General features: G+C 46.7%; 1 long non-coding RNA gene across 1 annotated transcript; it reads right to left on the bottom strand.

Annotated features, from left to right (window-relative positions):
- Window positions 1–6747: 6747 nt before the first annotated feature.
- LOC130534118 (uncharacterized) lies at window positions 6748–7360 on the bottom strand. Its single transcript, XR_008952806.1, has 2 exons — window positions 7126–7360; window positions 6748–6960 (listed from the first exon to the last, which is right to left on the bottom strand). It is a non-coding gene; the product is annotated as an uncharacterized LOC130534118 (long non-coding RNA).
- Window positions 7361–8143: the final 783 nt, after the last annotated feature.

Genomic DNA, 8143 nt, shown 5'->3' with positions numbered 1-8143 from the left:
CTATCTTGGGAAAATACCCTGTAAAAAACACCAGACATTAACACAAAAGGAGAGCAAGAAGATTCTGAGGCTCCCCTGAGCGTCTGACCGGGCCAGGGCTGGTCCCAGCCTTTTCTACCGCCGTCAACAAGGAGCAGTTGTCACACCGGCTGTGGCTGAATGGAACAGAGCAGCCCTGTGGTTGTGCTTCTTAAAGCTCAGAGCTGCTGGCTTGACACATGTGTGTCAGGGCTGGAAAGGCAAAGAAAGTCAAGCAGATGATGACCTGCACCACTCCCTGATGGTGGCTGGGAGGCCAACAGAGCATGTGTTGGGATGACAGATGGGAATGGCCAAAGTGGCGTGAGCAGGGATTCACTGAGGAGAGCAGATGCCATTGGAAACATTTGCTACATGTGTTGTAGAAGGTGTGCCGTCGTGGGTGAAAGTTTTCCCTAAAAAGGAGCTCTCGCCCGTCACTTTGTTGCCTTCTGACTTAATCCCAGACGGCGGTCCACTGGTGCTCAGGAGGCAGCCGGTGTAGCACATGTTAGCATCACTAGCGTACAGCTGGGTGTAGTGAAAAAGAGGTGAACGTGCAGCATAAAACAGCAAAACGGCTCCGGCCTCTTATGTTCCTGGACACACAGCAGCGAGGCTCCACATGGGGAGGTGGCCCCACAGCTGACACGGTTCATGTTGCTCTCCAAAAGAGCTCTGGTTTCATGAGGAAGTAATACAAAGACGGGTTTTAATGCGTTGCAGCTTGAAATCAAAGATAAATCCTAGCTGGCTGGGTGGTGTTCACAGAAGGCACGAATTGGGTGGAGTTCAAGGGGTTTGGCTGATTTTAAAACACTGTTTCCTCTTTCAGCCACACAAGTGGCTCCTAAAAATGTGTTTTAATGTGTCCCCGAGGTGAAAGGTTGGCTTGATTCTATGGGAGATGTGGATTTCTTTAATTAAAAAACTTCAAACACAGCAACTTTCTCAGAGCTCTACCTATAAGGCAGAGAGCTCATATATTTGACTTAACGAAGTTCTTGTGGTGAGGAGCAACTGCAATGTTCAGGAGATCAGACATTTGCCTGCTTTTTTACTCCAATATTCACCTGCAGGATGCACCAAAGCTGTGCATCACAAACACGAGCGGACACGAGGCTCTTCCATGGCTTCCTTCATCTCTCTTGATCTATGATGTGTTTCAAGAAATAAGAATCGACAATAATCAGAATAATGCATCACAATGCAACATTTCCAGAACAACACATGAGGCGCAACAATTGAGTCGAAGGCGTGAAAACTTCAAAACCTTTGCGTTTCTATTCAGAACAGTGGGAATTGCTTTTCTTAGTGAGTCAGATTAGATTTGAACCAGGTGTCCCACCTCTGCCGACGGTGTGATTAGCTACCGTAACACCTTCCTTATGCTGTTTACCCTGGAAGAGTCTCGCCCTCAGCTTGTGGAGCCACACTTGCCACAAATATTACACATTCTTTCAACCTCGGCCTGGATCTGGGACCTCTTTATTGGTGCCATCCTGGAGCATTTGCATCTGTGATGAGGGTCTGGTTCTGCTGATATCATCACCTCCCAAGATGAGAATAAAGTCCTGAGGATTTCTTGCCAGAGGCCCGCTGTGATTATCACACTCGTTAGATATTTGGACTTTAATGGAGTCAATAAATATGAGCCAGGGGAGCAGTTGGGGGGTGATGTAAGCGATGCTGTCTGCATGAAAGCCGTGTGATGGACCCTCCCCAGGAGCCGGGGCCGTTCTTTTCCACTGGCTGTGTGTCATCTCACAGGCATGATCGGCCCGCTGCTCAGATTTCAAGATAAGATCAAGTTTTGTTATGGAGGATGATCAAAAAAGGAAAGTCAAGGTTCAAATGTGAAAGAACTTCAGAAGAAAAGGTTTCTCAAATTAGCACAAAAAGAATGAAGAGAAAATAAACTGCAGTTGCTATAGCAACGAAAGTACGAGGGAACTCTGAGGGAACTGAGAGGGAAACAGGGAACTGAGAGGGAAACAGGGAACTGAGAGGGAACGGATCAACGGATCTGTCATTTGGGAAGTCATGTATCTGCATTATGCTTGTCTGATCTCAGTGATGTCACATTCCTCTTGACTTCCGTCACCCTGAATCTGCAGCGCAGCAGCACGACGGCCTCTCGACGTTCGGGCTGATTAAAGCCTGCGCTGACATCAGCCTGCTCCCTTCCAAAAGAGCAGCAATTTACCAACATGCTGAAATAGAAACACGCTAGAAAGGCCCATTTTCAGCATTTACTGCATGACCACACAGGTTTGGATGAACTGGAATGTGTTCAGGCAGATGACATCATTTCAGTCAACAAACTGGGCCTGAAACTGGTCCAGTGAGCAGCAAACTTTAACCAGCTACACCTGAGCGCTGCTGAGCCCAACTTTCATTATCACTCCAGGCTGAATCTGTCCACAGGAGACCACAGGCTTATCAGACGAAGCAAGGGCACGCGCGCACGCACGCGCGCACGCGCGCACGCACGCACGCACGCACGCGCGCACGCACGCACGCACGCACGCACAGTTCATGTGGTTTCTGTGAACATGTCCGTTCTTATAACAGCCAGTGAAGCGCCGACCTTCTATGACATCACTCTCAATAAAATGCCATCTTCATCAGTCATTGTTCGTGGAGCCAACAGACAAGTTCGGGCAGTGAAAATGACACAATGAGTCACGAACACCAAGGTGTAACTGTTGCAGTTGTGATTTTAAATGAGTTCCGGGTCACAGGTCACACCAGGTGACAGGTGGACCATGTGGTCTCCTCCTATGACGCTCCCTCATGCAGAAATATGACGCATTCATGTTTGCAATGTTCTGTTTCCAAGTGAACTTTCTAGCTTTTATGTTTATTTCCTGGTTTTGTTCGCCTAATGTGCAGATTTTGGATTCTTAACTGTGTGGATTCAGTTGGTTCTTTTCCTGTGGTTTACCTTCGGTTCAGACTGACTGTCACCCACCCACCAACCCTAATTACCACTCCTCTGTAAATAAGCTTCAGTTTTTTGTGTGCTGCCTTTGGATTGTGTCACCGCCTGCTACACTGCTCCCACTGCTCATGGTTGACTGGAAATGGAGGGATTTGACAGTAGTTTAGGACTGAAAGAGGCACTTTTCCCCTGGCTACACTACAACGGTGTCTCCAGGAACACATCCTGATTCGGAACTCATCAGTTACCCCTCGTATGTCAGCTCTGGAGGTTAATCGCCTCCAGAAATGGTGACAGGGTGCAGATAGATATGACCCCCACTGGCCCACTGGTTATTTGCATTGACCTCACTTAAATAACGAGCTATATGGTTGATTCACAGGTTTATAGAGCAGCACGTCTCATGTGGCAAACAGCTACACAGTAACATTAAACTGACATGATCAATAACATTAGGTTAAGTCTTTTATTCTGTAGTTCACATTTCTGCTGCACCTAGAAGGGACAGGGACATTATTGCCTTCAGGCTTTCCATGGACATTTGTGACGACGGTTGAAATCCACCCTGAGGTGGCAGCTCGGCTTTGGCTGATTGACAGGATGAGGTCATGAAATCATGACATCATAGTAATTACAAAAGAAATCATGCTGCAGCAGCAGGAAGCAATTTTCCCCATATCAAAGGTGGGATGGGAGAAAAAGGCTGTACCTTATTATTGTGATAGTATCAATCGGGCTGCGAGGGAGGCGTAACATTCGACCTCTGTCACGCCACTGGCAGGCTGGCAGCCCTTCAGCCCTTCCACGCAGCTCTTGTTGAGCCTGACAGCATGATTTATATCATATAATAATATATACAATAGTTTTCATCATAAGGGCGGCACGGTGGTGTGGTGGTTAGCACTGTTGCCTCACAGCAGGAAGGCCCCGGGTTCGATCCCCGGTTGGGATTGATTGGGGACGTTCTGTGTGGAGTCTGCATGTTCTCCCTGTGCCTGCGTGGGTTCCTCCGGGTCCTCCGGCTTCCTCCCACAGTCCAAAGACATGCATGATTGGGGATTAGGCTCATTGGAAACTCTAAAATTGCCCGTAGGTGTGAGTGTGAGAGAGAATGGTTGTCTGTCTATACGTGTTAGCCCTGCGATTGACTGGCGTCCAGTCCAGGGCACCCTGCCTCCGCCCACTGTGCTGGGATAGGCTCCAGCCCCCCCGCGACCCTCAGTGGAGGAACAAGCGGTAGAAAGTGAGTGAGTGAGTGAGTTTTCATCATCACACGACGAAGCTGCTGACATCTGAATCGGCCAGCGTTGATGCAGCGTTGCCAGAGTGAGAGCTTTGTTCAACATTTTCATTGCAGAAGCTCCTCCAGACTCACATTTACCATCTACACATCCAGACAAGTGACTGAGCTGCTCTCTAATCATGTGGTCCAAAAACAAAATCACAAGCAAAGAAGCACCGGAGAAAGAAAACGCTACATCTGAGCGCTGCAGGCAAATGGAAAAATGTGGTTTAGCCAAAGTATATCTGGCGTCATCTTTGAACACCACTGTTGCATTACAGATTAGGCTAATCTGTTAGTTGAGGTCGTTTTCTCTCTGTCATTTTCCAATTAGAGACAACACCAATAAAAGTTACAATTTGAAAATCTGTCACAGGTGTTTTGGAACTATTTGAAAGTTAAAAACACACGCACACTCTGCAGCAAAGACATAATTAACACTATATTAATAACCAAAAGCTGCATTAGCCTGCATTCAAATTGATGTTTACCTTTTAACACACTCGCTGCATGAAAGAAGAGAATTTGTGCTGTGAGTTTATTAAAAGTTCCAGACTCCAGGTCCTCATTGCACATGTCACCACACTTGTTATCAAGATTTTAAAAGCATGTTTGATCCAGGTTGGCAGCATGTGATCACATTCCAAGACTGATGATCATCCGTGTGGACTGGCAGTGACACACTGGGCTCTTCGGATCAGCCGTGGGGTCACATTTGGGCGTAAAACAGGTGCTGCGGCGAAGCCGGAGAAACAACTGTCTCAACTGTGTGAAGGGGGCAGGATGGGATGGGATGAAACTCGACACACCTCTCTGAAAGAGCTTAAGACACTAATAAACAGGCGCCCAGCTCGATAGCATGGCTTTGTTTATCAAGTCTGGTTTACTGGCGAATCTGTAATTAGAAACAGGGCCTGAACAATCATAAATCTGCTGCAGAGCACCAATCTTTAGTCCTCATACAGAGCAACTCAAATGAACCATATGTGAGAGAATGACCAAAGGCAAATTCCAATCTTTTTCCTCAGCAACTCACAGAGAACCACTCTGTTCATTTAATAACCCGCGAATTAAAGGAAAATGTATGATTCACTCATCTGGCCGCAGAGTTAGATCATGCTCAATGACATCATTTTGGAGGGTTTAATGCTGTTGACCTAATCCAGCTATAGCGCACGTCGAATCAGAGAAGTAAACATCCTGGGAATATCTGCACAAAGTGCAGAATTGTACAGAATGTGATGCGAGAACGTGCTTTTTGTTGTGAAATATGGAGAGTTTGATGTGTTTTTGGCACAATACCACATCTTGTGTGTCCTGCAGCGCTGCTTCGCTGCCTCTGAAGTTTAGGGAAAAACCCCACAAGGAAGCAAAAACAACGCTGCAAATCCCAATGTTGATTTTCGCCGTCCACATCAACACCCCCTTTTCCCTGAAACTTTTCATTCACGGGTTTATTTTGCGTACTGTAGGTTTTATTGTTCATGTTGGAAGCCCACCGAGGCCTTTACGAGCGATGGTAAAGAGGGGAAAATGTTGACCAAACGAGCTGTTGCTAGTTGCAGACTGCTTTTCTCAGAACTTTGCAAAGGCCTTCCCTCAGCAGAGCTGCCCAGGATGGCTGCGCAGCAGCTGGGACCAGCAGTTGCTGCTGTTGACTCAGGGCTCCGGCCCAGTTGGTCGTCCCCCGTGCGCTCCTGTTGGCGCAGCACAATAACAGGCCAGCGCTGCGTGTAAAACCTGCTCGCCTGCCGAGCAACTGCCCAGAAACGTGGCTCAGCGTGGTCAAACGGGCGACGGACAGGTGGAGACGGCAGGTTGATCCTCAGGAACTGGCTGGAGCTTTCACTGGGCAGGGCTTGGGATTGGGCTTATTAATTATACCTTAACAGGAATAACTACATTATGGTCACTGTGACAGGAAATTCATATTTAAAATGCTGCAGCCAGGTTTGTTGGGAAAGAAGGGTATGAGCCTGGGGCACAAAGGTGACAGAAGGTGCCCCCAAACTTCACCAGGATGATGAAGGCGTTGCAAAGCCATCACTTTGATATATCATGCAACAAAGGGTATAAAAGCAAAATCCTTACATCTAATGAAAAGCTGTCTTCCAGGCATGAGACCTATTAATTAAACACATGCATCTGAGCCATTTGCTGAAATTCCTGGGTCCACTTCCAGACAATAGCTGACCGGACTGTCCCTCTGTCACAACCACCTCGTTCCCATTCTGGGAAGGACAGCCTTGCCCAGCTGTCACTGGGGCGACCCCTGACACAGGCTTGCTATTGTGCATGAGGTGCAGCTGTTTTTGTGGACTAATTCCTACACAAAATGTGAATACACCAGACCTGGCCAGTGATGTAGGCTCCTCCACATTAATCCTTTCAGAAGGCACTACTTTCACTTGGGCATGACCCAGATTGTTGACTGAACCCCTCCATTTTTGTTAGGTTCAAACAACCTGAAACACAAGAAGCACAAATGAGGCAAAGACAACAGTTTTGAATTTTACTTGCAAGGAGAACGGAGAGATGTGCTCAGTTCCAGATCTCCAACACGTTCTGCCGCACACCTCCCCCATCCTTCTTTTATTGGAATTAGGAGGTCCCTGGTTACAGAAGTCCTTCACTGATCTGATTAGCTTATCTCGCAAACAGCACATTCTTCTATATCAGACAGATTAAGAGAACGTCTCCTGGGTCAGGCCCTAACCTAACCCAGCTCCTGGGTCATTGTCAGGCCTGACCCTAACCCAGCTCCTGGGTCAGGCCCTAACCCTAACCCAGCTCCTGGGTCAGGCCCTGACCCTAACCCAGCTCCTGGGTCATTGTCAGCCCTGACCCTAACCCAGCTCCTGGGTCATTGTCAGGCCCTGACCCTAACCCACCTCCTGGGTCAGGCCCTGCAGCTCTGTCTCCAGTCAATGCCACTTCTCCAACAGCCGCCGCATTTCTGTCGCCCTTGACCAGAGAAGTTCGAGGTGACATACCAAGCATCATGAACATGAAGCATTAGCAAATAATAAGAAACATTAAGTAATGAGAGACAATATAACAAGAATAAGGAATATAACAAGGTGAAAGCAAATAAGAGATAACTTTAATATAATGGATCTAACACTTTTAAACTTATTCATAGCAAAATTGAGCTGAAATGCCATATTACAGTCTAGGCATGTGGAAGAGGGTGTTAACATGGGTTCCAGTAAAGTTGTGCATAGGAGATGCTTTGCAGAAATGAACAAGGTAAAACTACAGTGGTTCCAGAGTTATGTCCATAATAAACCTTGATGAAGGCTTTAACAAAAGAAAAGATTCTACAAGCCAAGCAGGCCAGTCAGGAGCGGCTATGTACGCCGACATCATTGCTCTACGTTGCATTGTACAGATGAAGACTTTTATCTCTACCAAACTCATACCTGCGAGCATTCATTGTACTCTACTAACCTGTCAACTGTCAAGGATGAATTGTTTACAACACTTTAATACGGTGAAATGGTGCTTACTGGAGACTAATATAAGTAATTATAATCAGTGGCTGTCATACAAAGCACAAACACAGCAAAAGCATAACTCAAGAACACTCCCAGGATAAACTGACAATCTGACAATACTCTCTGTCTCTCTGTCTCTCTCTGTCTCTCTCTCTCTGTCTGTCTCTCTCTCTCTCTCTCTATATATATATATATACACACACACACTTTATATACTGTATGTATGTATATCTATAACGATAACGCGTTTAACAGCGCCATCTATCGACAGAGTGGCGTGTATTTGACACACACACTGGCGACTATAATAAAAGTCCTCGTGAAGGTGCATTTGGATAATCTGGGCGTGTAAGAACTAAGACAATCACTTTTTAAATTATCTGATTTGAGGTTTATTATTAT

Source organism: Takifugu flavidus, chromosome 11, assembly GCF_003711565.1.
Source record: "Takifugu flavidus isolate HTHZ2018 chromosome 11, ASM371156v2, whole genome shotgun sequence".
Taxonomy (NCBI): Eukaryota; Metazoa; Chordata; class Actinopteri; order Tetraodontiformes; family Tetraodontidae; genus Takifugu; species Takifugu flavidus.
Note: the sequence above shows the minus strand (reverse complement) of the source record. Positions and strands in the feature narration are given on the sequence as shown.